This window comes from Pan troglodytes, chromosome 18 (genome assembly GCF_028858775.2).
Source record: "Pan troglodytes isolate AG18354 chromosome 18, NHGRI_mPanTro3-v2.0_pri, whole genome shotgun sequence".
In the NCBI taxonomy this organism is placed as follows: domain Eukaryota; kingdom Metazoa; phylum Chordata; class Mammalia; order Primates; family Hominidae; genus Pan; species Pan troglodytes.
The window spans coordinates 45,709,621-45,730,506 of NC_072416.2; the positions used below are offsets into that span (position 1 = coordinate 45,709,621).

Here is a 20,886-nt window from a genome sequence, read left to right on the forward strand (position 1 = left end):
AGTTATTTTTCTAAGATGTTCATACTCACTATTTCTTTGTGGCATTTGAGAAAGTCCTGTCTTCTAATTTAGGATCATCAAATTAAAAAAAATTGGAACGCTCTTCCCCACTCCTCTCCCAAAATTATCTTCTGGCAATATTTGTGGAGCTACAATTTGCACCTCCTGTGAAAGTCTTGAGACTCCAGACCTGGAGCTGCCAATTCAGGAGCCAAGGCGGATGAGGTCTGAGTGAGCTGTTGGACAGTACCTGGGAGGCAGTAGAAAGTGGTGTTGGGTCCTGTGGTAGACCAGCAGTTCTTTACATTTACATTTGCTACCTGTTAACATCACCCAGGGAGTTTTTTATTTTTTTATTTTTTTATGCCCAAGCTGCATTCCAGACTAATTAAAACAAAATCCTTGGGAGTGGAATTCAGGTATTACTATTTTTTTTTAAGTTCCTTGGGCAGTTTTAATATGCAGCCAAATTTAGGAACTAGTGAACTAAGCCAGGATTTCTCAATCTTTAATGTGCAGACAAATGACCTGGGGACCTTGTTAAAATACAGATTCTGACTCATCCTGTCTGGGGTAGGCCTGAGATTCTGCATTTTTGGTAAGTTCCTGAGTGCTGCTGATGCTGTGGGTCCTCAGACCACAGTATGACTAACAGGATGTAAAGTAGAGAGCTCAAGCAGCCTGCAAACTTTTTTTGCAGGGGGCAGGGGGCTGGTCTCCTGCATGAACATAATTTGTGTCGACAATTCAAAATTAAGAGATTTCTCATAAAAATGGTTATTTCTGGTTTCTCTTGAAAAAAAAAAAAATGAAAGTGCCTACAATCCCCAGCTCTGCCTTTCCACACAGACTTGTGCTAAAGAGTGACTGCCCCACAGGAGGGGGTGCAGGTGACTCACCAGGGCAGGCTCTGAAATGCCTTTCCCTGCATTTGTTTATGAATAGGATGAATCTGTCTTTCATTTTTTCCATATGGACTGGCAAGTCGTCTTAGAACACACAAGCGTACATGTGCGTCCACAGCAAAACCACGAAGGCAAAACACCAGATGATAAAGTGGAAGAGGCAAAAGGAAAAGAGAAAGAATAACAATTCTTTAAAAGTTACATGTGTTTATCAGTAAGGAAGGTTTTGGTTATATCAGAAGCTTACTTGAGCTGTTTTAAGGGAAAAAATAAATGAGGGAGAGGCTGGGTGCGGTGGCTCACACCTTAATCCCAGCACTTTGGGAGGCCAAGGCAGGCGGATCACTTGAGGTCAGGAGTTTGAGACCAGCCTGACCAACACGGTGAAGCCCTGTCTCTACTAAAACTACAAAAAATTAGCTGGGTGTGGTGGCGCACGCCTGTAGTCCCAGCTACTCTGGATGCTGAGGCAGGAGAATCGCTTGAATCTGGCAGGTGGAGATTGCCGTGAGCTGAGATCGCACCATTGCACTCCAGCCTGGATGACAGAGTGAGACCCTGCCTCAAAAAAACAAAAACAAAATAAGTGAGGGAGAATTGTAAGCATAGAACAGTACTCACGGACCCGTGATGCAGCAAGGCTTTCAGGGAAGAATGGAACCAGGGAGGGGCCTGGCTGTCAGCAAGGGGGACCCTTTCCTTGCTTTCATCTCACTCCTCTCTGGACATTCTCCTCCTCCTGTGTCTTTGCTTCCTCATTCTCCAGTCCACACAGTAGAAAACACAGCCACCAGCAGTACCTGCGTTTACATACCAGGGGCCTTGCTATACATTCCCAATCCATATTCCTGAGGAAGAGATTATAATGGCTCAGCCTGGTAGAGGAGGAGGGACATCGCTGTTAACTGGGAGAACTGGAGGATGTCCAGCGAAGCTTCTGTTATGCTAAGGAAACTTGTTGCAATTAAGCATAAACATTGAGCCATCCTATGTGGAGAGAATGAATGCGCTGAAATTCTAGAATGGCCCCAGCCCATCCCAGAGGCAGGGGATAGACAACGAGGTGTCTCGACTCCTTTGCTCCTATGGCATCTTTGCCTTTTGAAGGAGAATCTGTCCAGTTGCAGAGTCAACTATTTCTCAATAATGATAATAATAATAATAATCCTGAAGATGCAGCAAGACCAGCAGTGCTTCACTGATTTTTTTTCCTTTCCAAAAGGCATGCAGAGCATGATAATCACATGAAGGCAGCAGCTCCTGACAGCCGGCTACAGGCTGGCTTTCATGTTGTGGGTGGCACTAGGTAGATAACCCACAGGAATCGTCTCTGGATCTGAGGTCAGGAGAACACAGCCAAGGCTACACAAGACAGAGAAGATTCTGCTGAATTTCAAAAGGTAGGAAACTGGGTTAAATGTGAAAATGGGAAGAGAGCAGAGGAAGATATTCATAAGCCAGGTTATTGAGAAAGAATGGTTTATAAGAGTGTGCACTTACTCCCCTATAATGAGGTCTGGGATTATCTGTAAAAACATTTAGCTCTGATTGTTTTAAAAGAAAAGATAAAATGCTTAATATGTGGCACCCTGGAGTGTGCCTTTGTGTGTGTGTATTTTAAATGATCATCCTAACGAAACACCTTTAATGTACAACGGATCGAATTATACAGCTTCCCATCAGAGAGTGCGAGGGAGAACAAAGCCTCAGATGTTGTACATTCAGACGATGAGGTGAGAGCAGATTTGAGGATAAGAGGAACTGAAGTGCCTCGTATAAGCCTGTATGAATGCTCCCATCTGGTCCTAGGACTCAACTATCTGACATTGGCAAAGATGTTTCATAATACATAGGGCCAAATGCTAATTTATATTTAATTTTATAATTAAAAATATCCCCTAGGGCTCTTCCTTGAGGTCTGAGAAAATGTGATTATACTAAAAATTATATCATATATAGGAGGAAATAGCAAAGTAACTCACCCCACTTGTCCTGGGGTGGAATCTTCAGTTAACCTTGTCAGAGATCCTAAATGTTATGTTTATTCTTTCTCTGGATCTATTAAAGCTATAGGTGCTGGCCATTCTCTCTGGAAAATGAAAAATGGCCCGTTCTTCCAGATACTCTCAAGTTAAGTGTGATTGTTACAAAGGCCTGGCGGATTCACATAGAGACAGACAAGGAAACTTCTGGGCTCCTTTCTCTCACCCCGCCCTTCCTCTCTTTTACTGTGGAATCAGTCTGTTGGAACAATGCTTTAAAATACATCTGAGTGGTATCAGAGCAAGAATTCATTTGTACTGAGGCATGGCTTTTATCTGTAAGGAAGGCTATTTGAAAAACCAGGCCTTGCGTGGTGAGGGCTCTGAGGTGAGAGCAAAAAAGGACCGTCTACCTCTTATCACCTGGGCTGGCTTGGCTGGCTCCTTTCCCAGAGCCTCTGCTCTATTTACCTTCAACTCCCTTTCCAATGGGCTGAGCTGGCCTCTACTTAGGCTGACTGTATTGACATTTGCATTAAATACTTTCTGGCTGCTCCTTCAGTTTCTGTCTTCACTCCTGGAGATTTCTTTCTCTTTTATTTTTGAGACTGAGTCTCACTCTGTTGCCCAGGCTGGAGTGCAGTGGTGCAATCTCTGGTCACTGCAACCTCTGCCTCCCAGGTTCAAGCAATTCTCCTACCTCAGCCTCCCAAGTAGCTGGGATGACAGGTGTGTGCCATCACACCCAGCTAATTTTTGTATTTTTAGTAGAGACAGGGTTTTGTCATGTTAGCCAGGCTGGTCTCAAACTCCTGACCTCAGGTGATCTGCCCACCTCAGCCTCCCAAAGTGCTGGGATTACAGGTGTGAGCCACTGCACTCAGACCACTCCTGGAGATTTCTGAGTCTCTCAAGGAAGAGAAAAACCTCCACCTTTCCCAGACTGGAAACAGATCTTCCCACCCTTCTGCAGACATCAAGGGATAGAGAGACAGTTTGAATTGCGATCTCTCTTCATTAACGCCTTCTTCAATTGTTCATAAACTTCAGGATTCCTTTGATTTCTGAAGTAGTGAAGGGTTTAAAAATGGATATAAAATGTTAAAAAAGGATCTAAAAATATTCTCTTTATGCAAACGTTGGTTTATATCACCCACATGCTCCATCTGAAGAAAATAGTTAAGAAATCACTAACTGCCCCCCGCAACTCAAGTTGCAGGAAACCAGAAAAATGAGGCAAATAACAAAGCACTATGGATGGATGTGGAGAGGTTGCTGTCATGAAACACGAGCGAGCAAAGGCAAAAATCCTTGAAATAGAAGGGATGTGGGGGATTCTAATAAGTATTCAGCAAATTTATGAACTGGGAGGTGGGGACATAGGTGAAGCAAAAAAGTTCCCGAAGTCTTAAAGTGGTGGAGACTCCGAAGTAGTCTATGATGAGGACAGAAGGTGAGTAAGAGTACCAAAGATGCCACTTCACTGTGGCCACGCAGAAACCATGTGTGCCATGGGGCTGCTAAAATAGCCTTATTAAAATTAACATGGGATTTAGGGGAAAGAGCACTGAACAACATAAAAAGCTACTGATAAAAGCTATGATGTGTGAATAAGTCAAATCTGTGTGCAACAAAAACAATAGCAACTAAATATGTAAAGCAAGGGAGAATTGATACAAATGTAATTAAATGGACTTCTCAAGCACCTCTTTCAAAATTGCAAAGATGTCTTTTTAAAAGTAAACTTGGCCGGGCGTGGTGGCTCACACCTGTAATCCCAGCACTTTGGGAGGCCAAGGCAGGTGGATCACTTGATGTCAGGAGCTCGAGACCAGCCTGGCCCTGTCTCTACGAAAAGTACAAAAATTAGCTGAGTGTGGTGGCGCACACCTGGAGTCCCAGCAATTCGGGAAGCTGAGGCAGGAGAATCACTTGAACCTGGGAGGCAGAGGTTGCAATGAGCCGAGATTGTGCCACTACTATACAGCCTGGGCGACAGACAGAGTGAGACTCTGTCTCTAAAGAAATAAATAAACTCTAATTTTAGCATAGTGTTAGATGAAAGAAAAATTGCAAAGATAGTACATAGACCCCATAGGCAGTTTCTGCTATTGTTAACATCTTAACAATAGGATGGTACATTTATTGTGATTAATGAGCCAATGTTGATAGATTATTATTAAGTAAATATGTACTTTATTTGCATTTCCTTAATTTTTCTATTTCATGATCCCATCAGGATCCCACATTATAGTAAGTCATCAAGTGTCCTCAGTCTCCTCTTAGCTGTGACAGTTTCTCAGACTTTCCTTGTTTTTGATGACCGTGACAGTTGTTTATTTTTTGGTAACGTCTTTATTGAGATATAATTCACATGCCATACAATTCATCCATTTGAAGTGTACAGTTCAATGTTTTTTAGTATTCACAGAGTTGTGAAATAATCATCACAATCAATTTAAAAACATTTAAATCACCCTAGAAAGAAACCCTGTACCCTTTATCACCCTCCAGTCACCTCATCCCCTCAGCCTTAGGCGACAACTAATTTACTTTCCATCTCTATAGAGTTGCCTAATCTGGATATTTTAAATACATAAGAATAATATGATACGTGGCCTTTTGTAACTGCATTTTTTCACTTAGCATAATGGTTTCAAGACGCATTCATAGTATAGCAGGTATCATACTTCAATCCTTTTTATGGCTGAATAACATTCTAATGTGTATATGTATATATACTATATTTTGTTTATCCATTCATCAGTTGATAGACATTTGAGTGATTTTCACTTTTTGATTATTAGGAATAATTAGGCTAATTTCTTTCATCATGTTTTATAGTTTTCAGTGTGCAAATCTTGCATTTCTTTTGTTTGATTTATTTCTAAGTATTTTATTCTTTTTCATGCTATTGTAAATGGAATTGCTCTTCTTAATTTCATTTTTGAATTTCTCATTGGAAGAGTATAGGCCAGGCATGGTATTTCACGCCTGTAATCCCAACAGTTTGGGAGGCTGATGTGTGTGGATCACCTGAGGTCAGGAGTTCGAGACCAGCCTGGCCAACATGGTGAAACCCCATCTCCACTATAAAAAAAAAAAAAAATTAGCCGGGTGTGGTAGTGCACACCTGTAATCTCAGCTGCTTGGGAGGCTGAGGCAGGGCAATCGCTTGAAGCCAGAAGGTGGTGGTTGCAGTGAGCTAAGATTGCACCACTGCACTCTGGCCTGGGCAATAGAGCGAGACTCTCTGTCAAAAAAAAAAAAAAAAAAAAAAAAAAAAAAAAAAAAGAAAGAAAGAAAAGAAAAGAAAATTAAAGAAAAAGAAAGAAAGAGTAGAGAAACACAATTATTTTTGCATTTTGATCTTGTATCCTGCACCCCTGCTGAACTCGTTTATTAGTGCTAATAGTTTTTTGTGGATGCTTTAGAGTTTTCTCTAAGATCATATCATCCATGAATAGAAATCATTTTACTTCTTCCTTTCCAGTCTTGATGTCCTTCGTTTCTTTTTCTTGACCAATCACCTGGTTTGAACCTCCACTATGATATTGAATAGAAGTGGTGAGAGTGGGCATCCATGTCTTATTTCTGATTTGGGGAAAGGACTCAGTCTTTTGCCTTTAAGTATTATGTAAGCCGTGGGTTTCCAGATGCCCTTCATCAGGTTAAATAAGAGCCCTTGTATTCCTTGTCTAGGGGCAAAAAGATTATCCCTTTCCCCTGACATCATAAAGGTCACAGCCAACACTCATAACAAAAGACAGGTTAAAAAGAGAAAAGCATAACAGACTTATTTAATTATAGTTTTATATAACACTGGAGGGTTTAGAATAAAGACCCAAAGATACAGGGAAAACTATCCATTTTTATGCTTAGATTTGGTAAAGAAAGAACAGCAGTATAGAAATATGATTGAACATCAAGGCTCTGATTTAATGCTAGTAGATTGAGGTGGGGAAACCCAGCAAGGCCTGACTATTCAGATTCTTCTTGGACTCTCTCTATACAGCATTAATTCTTCTCAGGTATGAGGCATCCCTTTCTGGAATGGGGGTCTTATGATTTACTATCAAACAAGGTAGGTTATATAATTTCTTTATGGCCAGCTTTTACACAGAAAGGTGGGGGGAAGATTAGAGTAATGTTTTCATGTTTTATAACTAGCTTCTGGGAAAAAGCATTCTATGATCCACCTTGGGAAAGAGGAATTCTAATTTCTATGGCTTGCTGGAGAGAAAGAGGGGTGAGAGACAGGAGGGCAGAAGGTCAGAGAGAAACCTTACTTCTGAGGCTTGCTCTGAGGCCTTCACTTTGGGGTATCATTTTCTGAGCCCTAAAACTAGTTTGTTGTGAAAGGGTGCTGGATTTTGTCAAATGGTTTTCAGCATTTATTGAGGTAATCATTTGGTTTTTGTTTATTATTCTATTGATGAAATGTATTACGTTGATTAATTTTCAGATATTGAGCCGACCTTGGATTCCTGGGATAAATTCTAGTTGGTCAGGATTTATAATCCTTTTTATATGCTGCTGGATTTGGTTTCCTAGTACTTTTTTGAGGACCTCTGCACCCATTTCCATGTAATTTCCTTTTCTTGTGATGTCTTTGTCTTGTTTTGGTATTAGGATAATGAATCTTCCTTCCTTTTTTTTTTCCTTTTTTTCTTTCTTTTTCTTTTTTTTTTTTTTTAGAGAGACAGGATCTTGCCCTGTCATGCAGACTGTAGTGCAGTGGCACAATCATAGCTCACTGCAGGCTCAAACTCTTGGGCTCCAGTGGTCTTCCTGCCTCAGCCAACTGAGTAGCTGGGACTACAGGTGCTTGCTACCACATCTGGCTAATTTTTAAATTTTTTATAGAGACAGGGTCTCATGATGTTGTCCAGGCTGGTCTTGAACTCCTGACCTCAAGCAGTTCTCCTTCCTTGGCTTCCCAAAGCACTAGATTACAGGTGTGAGCCACTGTGCCTGGCCTTCCTCTTCTATTTTTTTGAAAGACTTTGTGAAGAATTGGTGTGAATTCATGTATTTAAATGTTTTGTAGAATTAATCAAGGAAGCCACCTGGTTTCTACCAAGAGACAAGCTTCCCCTAAGTTATATAGTTTGTTGATATACATTTGTTGATAGTATCCCCTTATAATTATTTTGGTTTCGTAAGGTTGATAGTAATGTCCTCTCTTTCATTCCTGATTTAGTAATTTTACTCTGTTTTTCTTTGTCAGTCTAGATCAAAGTTTTCAATTTTGTTGATTTTTCCATATAACTAGCTTCTGGTTTCATTGATTTTTCCATATAACTAGCTTTTGGTTTCATTGATTTTTATTTTTTCCACTCTTAATTTAGTTTCACTTTAATGTTTATTATTTCCTTCCTTCTGCTATTTCTCCCATCAGTGGCAGAATTGTTGGAGATTTCAATACTCCATTTTCAATAATGGATAGAACAACTAAGTAAAAGATAAAAAAGGAAATATAAAACTTGAACACCATTATAGACCAACCAGACCTAACATACATACATACATACATACATATTTATACAGCCCTCCACTCAATGACAGCAGAATACATATACTTTGCAAGTGCGTATAGAGCATTTATCAGGATAGAATACACGTTAGGCCATAAAATAAGTCTCAGCGGACTTAAAAGAATTGAGATCATACAAAGTATGTTTTCTGACCACAGTGGAGTGAAATTAGAAATCAATAACAGAAGGAAATTTGAAAAATTCACACATATTTGGAAAGTAAATAATACACTCCTAAATAAGTTGTTACAATTTGTCTATAGTAATATTATTGTCTTAAAGAATATTTTGTCTCATATTAGTATAGCAACTCCAGCTCTCTTTTTGTTGCTGTTTTCATGGTCTAGCTTTCTTTATGTTTTACTTTCAACCTATTCGTCTTTGAATGTAAAATGAGTCTCTTGTAGGTAGCATATAGTTGAATCATAGTTTAAAAATCCATTCAGCCAATCCGTATGTTTAATTGGATCATTTAATCCATGTACAGTTAATGTAGTTACTGATAAGGTAGGATTTATGTCTGCCATTTTACTACTTGTATTCTATATTCCGTGTATTTTTTGGTTCTCATTTCCTTCATTACCTCCTTCTTTTGTGCTAGACATTTTCAGTGAATCATTTAAATTCCATGATCACTTCTTTTACTATAGATTTTTGAGTTTTGTCTTGGTGGTTGCCCTGAAAATTACCATTAAAATCTTAATTTATAACAAGAGAATTCAGCTTAATATCAACTTATTTTCAATAACGTATACAGACCTTGCTCCTATATATCTCTTTTCCCCTTTTCTTTATGTTTTTGTCCAAAATTACATCTTTATACACTTTGTGCCCATCAACTCAGGTTTATAATTGTTGCCTTATGCAGTTGTCTTTTAAATCAGACAGGAAAAAAATGGAGTTACAAACAAAAAATACATTTAAAATGTCATTTATATTTAACTGTGTGGTTAACTTTACTGATATGCTTTATTTCTTCATGTGGATTTGAGTTACTGTCCTATATCCTTTCATTCCAGCCTGAAGGACTTTCTTCAGTATTTCTTGTAGAGCAGATCTACTAGTAATGAACTCTCTCAGTTTTTGTTTAACTGGAAATGTCTAGAATTCCCCTTCATTTTTCAAAAGAGTTTTTCTGGATATAGAATTTTTGATTAACAGTTTTTGTCTTTAGCATTTTCAATATGTCATAGCATTGCCTGCTAATATCCAAGGTTTCTGATGAGAAATCAGCTGTTAATCTTATTGAGGATTCCTCATTTGTTAAGAGTCACTTTCCTCTTGCTGCTTTCAATATTCCCTCTTTGTCTTTTGACCATTTAAGGTGTGTCCAGATGTGTATCTCTGAGTTTATACTATGTAGAGTTCATTGAGCTTCTTAGGTGTGTAGATTCAATGTCTTTCATTAAATTTGGGAAGTTTTCACTCATAATTTATTCAAATATTTTTCTGCCCTTGCCCGTCCTCTCTTCTCCTTCTTCCTCTCCCCCCTCTCTGTCTGAGACTCTCATTATGCTTGTGTTGGTGTGCTTGACAGGGTTCCATAGGTCTTTGAGGCTCTGTTCATTTTTCTACATTCTTTTTTCTTTCTATTCCTCAGAAAGAATAATATTAATTGAGCTATTTTTCACATTTACTGATTCTTTCTTCTGCCTGCTTACATCTGCATTACATCCTATATTGAGCCCATCTAATGACTTTTTCATTTCAGTTACGCTTTTAACTCCAGCTTTTTTACTTGGTTCCTTTTTATAATTACTATCCCTTTATTGATATTTTCTCTTTGGGGACACATTGCTCTTCTGATTCCTTTTGGTCTTTAGACATGGTGTTTTGTTTGTTTGTTTTACTTTTTGAACATATTTAAAATAGCTGGTGTAGTAAGTCCAAAGTCTGGATTTCCTCAGAGACAATTTTCATTTGATTCCTATGTATGGATCATAGCTTCTTTTGTGCATATCATAATTTTTTGTTGAAAATTGGACATTTCAAATAATAAATATGGTAACTCTGGAAATCAGATTCTCTCCATTACACAGGGTTTGCTGGTGCTGCTTGTTGTAGTTTATATTATCTATTTAGTGACTTCTGAACGAATCCTCTAAAGTCTGTCTTTTTCATATGTGAACACTGAAGTCTCTACTTGATTAGCTTAGTGGTCAGCTGATTAGACAGACATTACCTTAAATGCCTGGAGCCAATAAGTCTCTGTGTATTTGCCAGTGGGTTCTGAGTGCACGTTGAAGCACAGCTTCAAAACTCAGCAAAGCAATTTACAACTCTGCCTCAGCTTTCACTTTCTGCTTTCACAAAGCCTCAAAATCATTCTGCTTTGAGAGCTTAGAGCCTCAAGTCTCAGGTCTTTCCTGAGCATGTGCACAGCTCCATGTCTAGTCCGTGGTCTTTTGGCATCTATGGAAATCTCATTCCTCAGCATTTCCTTTTAAGCTGTGGATTAGTCTATTGTTTGCCCCAACTGTTATCCATTGCCTGAAGTAGCCAAGATTTTAAAACATTTGACAAATGTCTTCCAGAGAGAAATTTCTAGCACTGGGATAATTCTAGTGAAGTCAAATAAAGACAAACCTTTGAGTGGGGTCTTCCAAGAAACAACTACAATGGTCAAATAATGACTTCTTTTTGGTACTGAGGCTTTGAGAAAGAGTTCCAGCCCCATTCTTCTCCTTCTTTCTTTTTCTCTTCAACTTTTATTTTAAGTTCAGGGTTACATGTGTAGGATATGCAGGTTGTTACATAGGTAAATATGTACCATTGTGGTTTGCTGCACAGATCATCCCATCACTCAGGTATTAAGCGCAACATCCATTAGCTATTCTTCCTGATGCTCTCCCTACCCCCATCCCCTCCCCTCAGACAGGCTCCAGTGTGTGTTGTGCCCCTAATGTATCCATGTGTCCTCATCACTCAGCTCCCACTGTAAGTGCATTCTGCCCCTTCTTATACCAGGAGTGCAGGCTGTTATTTTTCAAGGCTTCCCCAGTGCTGTGGAATGGGGAATGGAAATAAGAAGCTAAAATGCCACAAGGCTTGCTGTTCTTACTGAAATTCAGAGTTTTTGTTTGTTTGAAAGCATTTTTGGCTAAATGCTTTCAAAGTTGCTGCAAGCCTGATATTAATTTCCAGGGTTTTGAAAGAGTTGACTGATGATGATTTTTGCCAGTTTTAAACATTGCATTTATGGAGAGAGAGCTTTGGCAGGTCCTTATTCTGACATTTTTGCTGATGTGTCAACCTTGACAGTTTTGAGTACTAGTCAAATAGTTTGCAGGGCCCCTCCAGTGATATTTGTCTGATATTTTTCTCACGATTAGACTGGAGTTTTTGGGAGAGTACTGCAGAGGTAAAGTGCCACTCCCAGTACATTATATCAAGGGGACATACTATTGGCATGAGTTATCATGCAGATGCTAACCCTGATCACATGGATGAAGTAGCACCTGTCATGTTTCTCCACTGTAAGGTTGCTCTCCATCCTTCCCCCGTCTGTTCTATACTTTGTGGAAGGAAGTCACTAGGCACAGCCCACACTGAAGAGGTGGGTAGTTAGTTTCCATATATACTCAAGGCTAGAGCTGCTATGTAGATTATTTGGAATTCTCCAGGGAGATTTATCTATTTTCCCCCAATCATTTATTTATTCAATCATTTATTTATATCAGAATGAATTCATGGTTATTTAGTTTACACATTAGGCTATCACTCTATACTACTTTATTTATTTTGTTGCTCAAAATGTTCCAGCTTTGACAATTTAGTGCTCTTCCAGTTGGTTCCAGTGTACCTTTGAGCAAAATTAAGAAAAAAATCATTTGAAAAGGAATTTGGCCACACTCAAACTTGATATGATAATTGTATATAGAACTTTGCATCATTTGAATACAAAAGGAGTTTTTTTCTATGTCTGAATACATGTTTAAAAAATGGTCTTGACCATGAAGAAAACCTTAAAATTTTCTGACCATTCTCTGATTATAATGTTGTAGAAAAAACTGGGTTCTTGTCACACAACCAGGAAAGATTAGGCTCATGGACACACAGAAGGGTGAGGAGTGGAATTTATTGGGTGAAAAAGAACAAGGAAAAACAACTTAGCAAAGTGCGATGGAGTCCTCCTAACAGGCTCTCCACCTCAGCAAATGAATGTCAGGTCACCACCCAGGAACAGGAGAAGCCAGGATCTTCCCTCCTGCAAAGCACAAACTTCCTGAGGCTCCACCCCAACCTCTTAGTGCTCAGGCGGGTGGGAAATTCTCAAGGGACCCCTTTTTACTTGGCAGTTCAAATAATGCAATAAAATTAGCAGTAAATAATAAAACAATAATAAGGAAAAATTTTATTTGGAAAGTAAAAGCATATTTTTAGAAAACCCTTGAATTAGAGAAGAATTTTTTAAAAAATCACAGACAAAATAAAAGAACCCATCAAAAGCTGAACTCCAAAATCTAGAGCTTTAAATGCCTTCATTTTTAAAAAAAGAAAGACAAAAATATGAAAGGAGCAAAATATTCATTACATAAAGTTAGAAGAAGGAATGGAATAAACTAAGTTAAGAAGAGGGAATTAATAGAGATAAAAGTTGAAATAATGAAACAGAAGAAGGAAAAGATAAATCCAAAAAATAGTTTCCTTGAAAAAAACCAATAAAGCAGAAACATTTGCAAGCTTAATTAAGGCAAGAAAAAGAGGACAAAAATAGGCAAGATTTGGAAGGCACAAGGGACTATAACCATTTTAAAAATTACAAAATAATACTGTGTGCAACTCTATGTTATCCAGATTTAACACCCAAAGGAAATAGTTCCTAGCAAAATAAAAATCACTAAATTTTACTCAGAAATTAGAAAACTTGAATAAACTAATGGCCATAGGAAAGCCTCAAAGTTGATTCAAGTTCTATGATTGGTACCATTCTCAAGATGAATTTATTCTTTAAAGAATAGATCATTCCCATGTTATTTAGGTATTTCAGGCCATGGAAAATGCAAACCTCATGCATTCACCTTATGAAACCAGCATAATTTGAACACCAATTCCTGATAATTCTTGTATAAAATTTATTTAAACCAATGTTCCTTATGAATATAGAAGCATTGCTAAACTCTATTTGCCAATACTTTCAGAATTTATGTATAAAAATAATAACTAAATATGATTTATTCAAGGAACGCAAGGTCAATATTGTAATCTATCAGTGTAATCCATTATAATAATGCAGTAAGGGAGAAAGTCATATTATATTAACAGATACAGAAATATTTAATAAAACTCAGTAGCTATGCAATAAAAAGAAACTACTTGAATTATGAAAATAAATCATAATCTAAAAATTCCAACAGCAAAAATGAACAGCAAATAAACTCATTTTGATTAATCTGACAATTGATAAGGGATGCATAGTGTGGTCAGTATTTAGTACTAAGTCTGTAAAAATGCAACAATGCAAAGCATGAAATAAGTGGTATAAATATTGGAAAAACAAAGAGTTATAGCTGTTTTGCTAATGGTTATCTATAAACTCAGAAAATTCAAAGGTTGGCTTATGAGGATTTTTTAATTGTTTTTAAAAAAGCTATGAAATTTTAGAAAGATGGCTGGATATGAATAATATAAAAAATGAAATACATTGCCCTAAAAATCAGTACATAAAAATGTGAAAGCATTATTTATAAAAGACAGGTTATATAGTGTTTAGAATAAAATTTACATTATTTTAAAGGCACAGGACCATTTGAAGATAATTAGAAAATCATATTGACAATAGGAAGGTCTCCCCAAGAAACTTGTTCTTGAAGGGGATGATTTATTTTAAGTATTAGTTTTTTCTAAGTAAATATGTAAACCTTATGTAATTCCAATTACTACTAGAAATATTTTAAAAATCTGGATGAATAATCCTAGAATATGTATTTAAAAAAGTACCTAGGAATAAGCCAGAAAGCTATGAAGAATAACCATGATGGAAAATTCACCTTTTAAGATTATACCAGGAAGTCACTGTTTTAAAATCAATGTTATAGTTGTGTTGGAATAAACAGATCAGGAAAATAGAAGAATTCAAAATAAGTACCAGTACTTGAGAATTTAACATATGACAAAACTGGTTAACTCCATGGGGAAAAAAGAAGTTATGTAATAAATGTGTTAGAACATTTTGCCATCCAGCTTACTGACTCTCATCTAATACTCTTTCCAAAAATACATTTCTCCCTGGTCCAGGTTCCAGTTATGATGGACCAAGGCCATACTGAGTAACCCACCCAACCTCCCTCTTATGAGGAAGCAGATATTAAACCTGGACATAATACAAAAGTAATTGCCTTAAAGTGTGGGAGAGGAAGAGAAGCAGACAGACACCAATGTGAAGTGTCCACCTACTTGGACAGGGGAGATGAGAAGTTGCCCAGGAAAGGTCCCATCCCTGTGGCTCCATATAGTGCACACAGCAGCTGTTGGGGTGCATGTGGACAAACAAGCATCCCTTCTTTCTGGCCTGGGGAACCAGAAAATTGAAGCTGGACTACTATGAACACTGAAGAGAATTGCGGTGGTGGGGGCCGTTCTGTGTACCCAGTCTGACCGACTCTCAAACCACACCTATGCAGAAGACTCAAAGCAACTCAGTTAAAGATGAAAGATCTGAACTGAGATTACAGCCACTGACACTGTTCAAGAAGCAGAGTCTGAAGGGTAAGCCCAGGCAACAAAATTATCTGCTAAAACAAAGGAAAAAACACTTATAAGAGAACAAATAATAGAATCAAAAATTTTCACTTAACATTCATAATATCTAGGATATAATCCAATATTAACATACATAGAACTAAGAAAATAGAACATATTCTCAAGAGACTGTGACTCTTCTAAGTATTCTCAATGAAGTAAAACAAAACATATTGTCAATGAAAATCTCAGCATAGAAAAAGAACCCTCAGCAGATAAACAGAAATAAAAATTCTAGAATTTTAAAATTCTAGAAAAATACAGTCTCTGAAATAAAAATAAATTCACTGAATGAAATGAAAATCCAAATGGCTATGACAGAGGAAGGATAAATGGATTTGAAGACAGAATGAGAAATAAAATGACAACAAAGATGAACAAAAGAAGATGGGAAAAAATAGTTCAATTTGAGTGTTTTCTTACCTTCCATGTCTCTACTTATCATGTTCAAGTTTCTCAAACATATGGAACGCAGTTATAATGACTGTTTTAAAGGCCTTGTCTACTAACTCCATCATCAGTGTCATTACTGGGTCTGTTTGATTGGCTTTTCTCTGTATTATGGTTGCATTTGTCCTACTTCTTTGCATGCCTCGTTATTCTTGAATGTGTGCCAAGCTTCGTGAAATTTCTCTTGTTGAGGGCTGTACATTATTGTATTCCTATAAATATACTTGAGTTCATTCTAGGATGCAGTTAAGTGACTTGGAAACAATTTTATCCTGTTGGGTCTTCCTTTAAGCTTTGTAAGGAGAGAGCAGAGCAACATTTAGTCTAGGGTAAAATTTTCTCCACTGTGAGGCAAGACTCTTGAATATTCTACCAATCCCTGTAATTATGAAGATTTTCCACTCCAGATGGTATGAACAGGCACTATTCCCACCCCGTGTAGGGATTTTTCCCTCTAATCCTTTTGATAGTTTTCTCACATGCACACGCTGAAGAGTATTGAAACTTTTGTAGATCTCTGGAGTTCTATTTCTTTGCAGCTCTCTTCTCTTCAGTATCTTGCCTTGTGAATTCTAGCAGCCTCAGCCCCAGGGTCCCCCATGCCCCATCCTAGTTCAGCTAAGGGAGACTCTTGTGCTCCTCCTGGGTTGCCTGTCCGTGTGCTGTGTCTGGAAATGCTCTCCAGGCCATAGCTAGGAGAGCACCTCAAAGGTAGGGCTCGTCTAATTTGTATCCCATCTCTCAGGGATCCCTATTCATCTTTACCTGATGTCCAGTGTCTTGAGACACTTTCTTTAATATACTTTGTCAGATTCGTTAGATGCTTCAAGCAGGAAGGCAAATCCCTTCCTTGTTATTCCATCCGCTCTGGGCTCCCTCAGTACCACATCCTCCCAGTTCTGGACTCTGCATCTGGGATGCTCCTGGCTCTGAGAAGCGTAAAAACCAATAGGCTTTTGGAAGAAATTGACAAGTAGATTTAAAAATTTACATAAAAAGAACTTAGATAGCTAATATAATCTGAAAAAGAAGAATTAATTTAGAAGACCTAAACTATCTGATTTTATGACTTACTATAAATCTATAGCAATCAAGATTGGCATAAAGATATTCATAGACCAGGCACCGTGGCTCATGCCTGTAATCCCAGCACTTTGGGAGGCCGAAGCGGGTGGTTCACCTGAGGTCAGGAGTTCGAGACTGGCCTGGCCAACATGGTGAAACCCTGTCTCTACTAAAAATACAAAAATTAGCCAGGTGTGGTGGTGCACGCCTGTAATCCCAGCTACTCAGGAGGCTGAGGCACAAGAATCGCTTGAACCCAGAAGACAGAAGTTGCAGTGAGCTGAGATTATGCCACTGCACTCCAGCCTGGGTGATAGAGTAAGACTTTGTCCCCACCCCCCAAGAAAAAGGAGGGAGAAGAAGGTTTTGTAAAACAAGGACCAAATTTGTGAACAGACATTTTACAAATGAAGATATGTGCATGGCCGATAAGCATATGAAAAGATTCAACATCACTAGTCATCAGAGCTTATTAAAAACTACCATGACTTGCCTACTAGAATGGCTCAACTGAAAAATACTGACAATACCAAGTGTTGATGAGGATGTAGAACAATTGTAAGTCTCACTCATTGCTGGTTAAAATGCAAAATAGTGCAGTCACTTTGGAAAACAAGATATGGTAGTATCTTGAACTTCATGACACACCCTTACCGTATGACCCAGAAGTTCCATTCCTAGGTAGTTGCCCAAGAGAAATAAATACATGTTCACAGAGACATGTACATAAATATTTATAGCTGATAATTTATAGTAGACAAAAACTGGTGAATAAACAAATTGTGATTTCTCTATACTACGTTTAGTTGGTATGTAATAAGAAGTAACAAAAGATTAATGTACTCAAAATCATGGATGAATTTCAAAAACATCATTATGCTAAGTGAAAAAAATCAAACATAAGTCTATACTGAGTGATTCCATTTATACAAAATTCTAGAAAAAGACAAAGCTGTCATAATGGAAAGCAGGCCAGTGATTTCCTGGAAGGGGGTGGAGGTGCAGGGGGCAGAGGAAAACATGGTGGGGGAACTGTTTTAACTCTTGACTGTGATTACTCGATCTCATACAGTTACCACAGTCATCAAATTGTACACTTAAAATAGGTGCATTTTATTTTATATAAATAATATCTTAATTTTAAAATAGGTTTCTTAGGATTGAAATGCTCAAGTGTAAAAAACAAAACTGACCAAACAAACAGAAACTCTTTTAAGAAAATCTTGCAAATCTTGTAACATAGGCATTGTGAGTTTCTTAAAAAGGGGAAGAAACTTAGATGCTATAAGAGAAATGATAATGGCTGGTGTGATGGCATGTGCCTGTGATCCCAGTTACTTGGGAGGACTGTTTGAGCCCAAAAGTTTGAGGCTGCAGTGAGCTATGATTGTGCCACCGCACTCCAGCCTGGGCAACAGAGCGAGGTTCCTATCTCTTAAAAAAAAAAAAAAAAAAGAAAAAAGAAAAAGAAAAAAAGTAGATAATGACCTTTGTGTGGCTAAGGAAACAATTAAAATCAATAGATACATAGATCAAGAAAAAATAGTGTAATGCAAATGTCAGATAGGAGTAAGTTGTCTATATTATTCAAACTGCTTCTCCAAACTGACAAGAAAAGCAGAATATTGTTAAAAAAACAGGCTAACAAAAAGTCACAGAAGAGCAAGTTTAAATGGCCGCGGATGTAGAAAAAGATGCTTAAATTCACTGGTAGCCAAGAGAATGGAAATTTAAAGAGCAGTGAGATTTCAGTTTAAATTCATTGGAAAGAGCTACAAAACTTAATGCTCTTAGGGATATAAGAATATAATACTCTCATATTCCTAGTGGAAATGTGCAGTGTCATAGCCTTTGGCTAAAGTAATTTTGTGGCATGTATGAAAAACAAAAACACATGTATCCTTTAACCTTACCAGGCCTCTCCTGAGAGTGCCAATAGAAATAAAAGCAGATGGCCGGGCATGGTGGCTCATGCCTATAATCCCACCACTTTGGGAGGTTGAGGAGGGCAGATCACTTGAGCCTAGGCGTTCGAGACCAGCCTGGGCAACAGAGGGAGACTCCATCTCTACAAAAAATACAAAAACTAGCCAGGCATGGTGGCACGTGCCCAGAGTCCCAGCTACTTGGGAGGCTGAGATGGGAGGTGGAGGTTGCAGAGGGCCATGATCATGCCACTGCACTCCAGCTTGGCTGACAGTGCCAGACTCTGCCAAAAATACAAAACAAAACAAAAAACACAGTGACGTAAAAGTAGATGTATTAATGCACTAAAATGTTTATTGCAGCATTGTTTTTAATGCCACAAAGCTAGATCAAAGTGGATGTCCATAGTGGGGGAATACTGGTTGAATAAAGTCTACTGCATCATGCATACTGCATTCTGCTTGGCAATCAGTAAAATGAGTGAATTAGAGCTGTAAGACGGCTACCACTTACTAAGAAATACAGAGAGATACAGAGACAGGTGTAAAATAGTCTACTGTCTTTTCATAAAACGAAGACTAGGATCTCACTTTACATGCACACATTCCTATGAATATTTGTATAGTATTATGAGTATAAAGGAAAAATATAGAAAGATACATATCAGATTTTGAAACCCTTCTACTAAGATGACCTATGTCATGTGTGTTGATACATGTGTAGATAAGGGTAGAGTCAAGCAACTTATAAACCAACCAACCAACCAAGTCTGCATTTGAAATGTGTATCTAGGATCATACGTGTATATATCAGTCAGGGTAGGTTAGATTATTCTTATTCTTAAACAATCCAATATCACAGTGCATTAATGTAACAAGCATTTATTTCTTGCTTATGTGAAGTCTCAGCCTCTGGAAGACTCTCCAAGTAATTTTCTCAATGGTTTGACTTCACCTTCCAGGACATTTAGGTCTTATGGACTCTTTCTGTCCACACATGGTTTTAGGATGACTGCAGCCAGGGAAGAGAGAACATAAAGAATTATGTGCCAGCAATTAAAGATTTTCATCTGGAATTGATGCATATTAACTTGTTCTCCCCACCCCCCAACCCCCAAATCAAAGCACGTGGTCATAGATAAGCTCAAGGAGTCAGGGAAATCTGTTCCTCTTGTGCTCCTCTAGAGGAGAAGAAGGAATGGAAATACTGGTGGGTAGCAATAATATATACAATATATACTATATACTATCTATATGCTGCACATACATTTATAAAATTATTTATTTATATAAGAAACTAAGCTTTAAAATGATTTTAAAATGGTTTATACTTGATAAGTAAGCAACTTACCAAATATAAGAAGTGAACAATAAAAATGAAACTATGTATATGTCAGCAGATTGGCTAAAATTATAAAGATTGATAAAATCCAGTGATGATGAAAGTGTGGGAGAGAGAAACTCTTACACGCTCTTGGTGTGAGAATAAATTCGTACATTTCTGAAATATAATCAGGCTGAAGATATCAAAATGTAATATTTGAATTCCCATATGGCCCGGTAATATGACTTAGAAGAATTTATTTTTGAAAACAATCAGATAGATACAGATAAATGTAAACAAATATTTGCTACAGCATAATAAAAATGGAAAATAGTCTAAAAGTACATCTATTGAAGCTGAGTTAACATAGGGTAAATGCCTATGATAGAATACTATGAGAGCTACTAAAATAGGTGAGATGGATTTAATTTGTTTTAAAATAAAAAATGCTCCAACCATGTGTTTTGGTTATTTAAATGTTAATGGTACAAACAATGCCAGAACTTAAGGGCTTAAAGTAACTCTTTTTTTCTGCTTCTGGTTTAATAGATCAGCACTCAAGAAGGGCTTGGTTGGGTGGTTTGTGTTATAGTCAGCCAGGTCAGCTGGGAGAGAAGGATCTACTTCCAAGATGGCTTCTTCACTTACAAGTCTTACATGTTGTATGTGTTGATATGTATGTAGGTAAGAGTAGAGTCAAGCAACAAACCAACCAAACAACAAACAAATCTGCGTTTGAAAAGCATGTCTAGTGCCTTGGTGCGCTTTGATTTCTTTACTTCTCAACAAGGTATCTCATCTTCCAGTTCTTAGCATGGTGGTCTAAGGGTAGTCCTACTTCTTAACATGTCTACCTTCCGAAAAGCAGGAAGTGGAAGTTGCCAGGCCAGTCAAAGGCTATACACAGAATTAGTATAACGTTGTATCAGCTCTATTCTATTGATTGAAGCAATCCAA

The 20,886-nt window shown here is 37.8% G+C and overlaps 1 long non-coding RNA gene across 1 annotated transcript in view; it reads left to right on the plus strand.

Annotated features, from left to right (window-relative positions):
* The first annotated feature begins 2,184 nt into the window (after positions 1-2,184).
* LOC129137462 (uncharacterized) overlaps positions 2,185-20,886 on the plus strand; it is a 114,393-nt gene continuing 95,691 nt past the window's right edge. The window contains exon 1 of the long non-coding RNA XR_008540037.1: positions 2,185-2,305. This is a non-coding gene — a long non-coding RNA (uncharacterized LOC129137462). The remainder of the gene's footprint in view (positions 2,306-20,886) is intronic.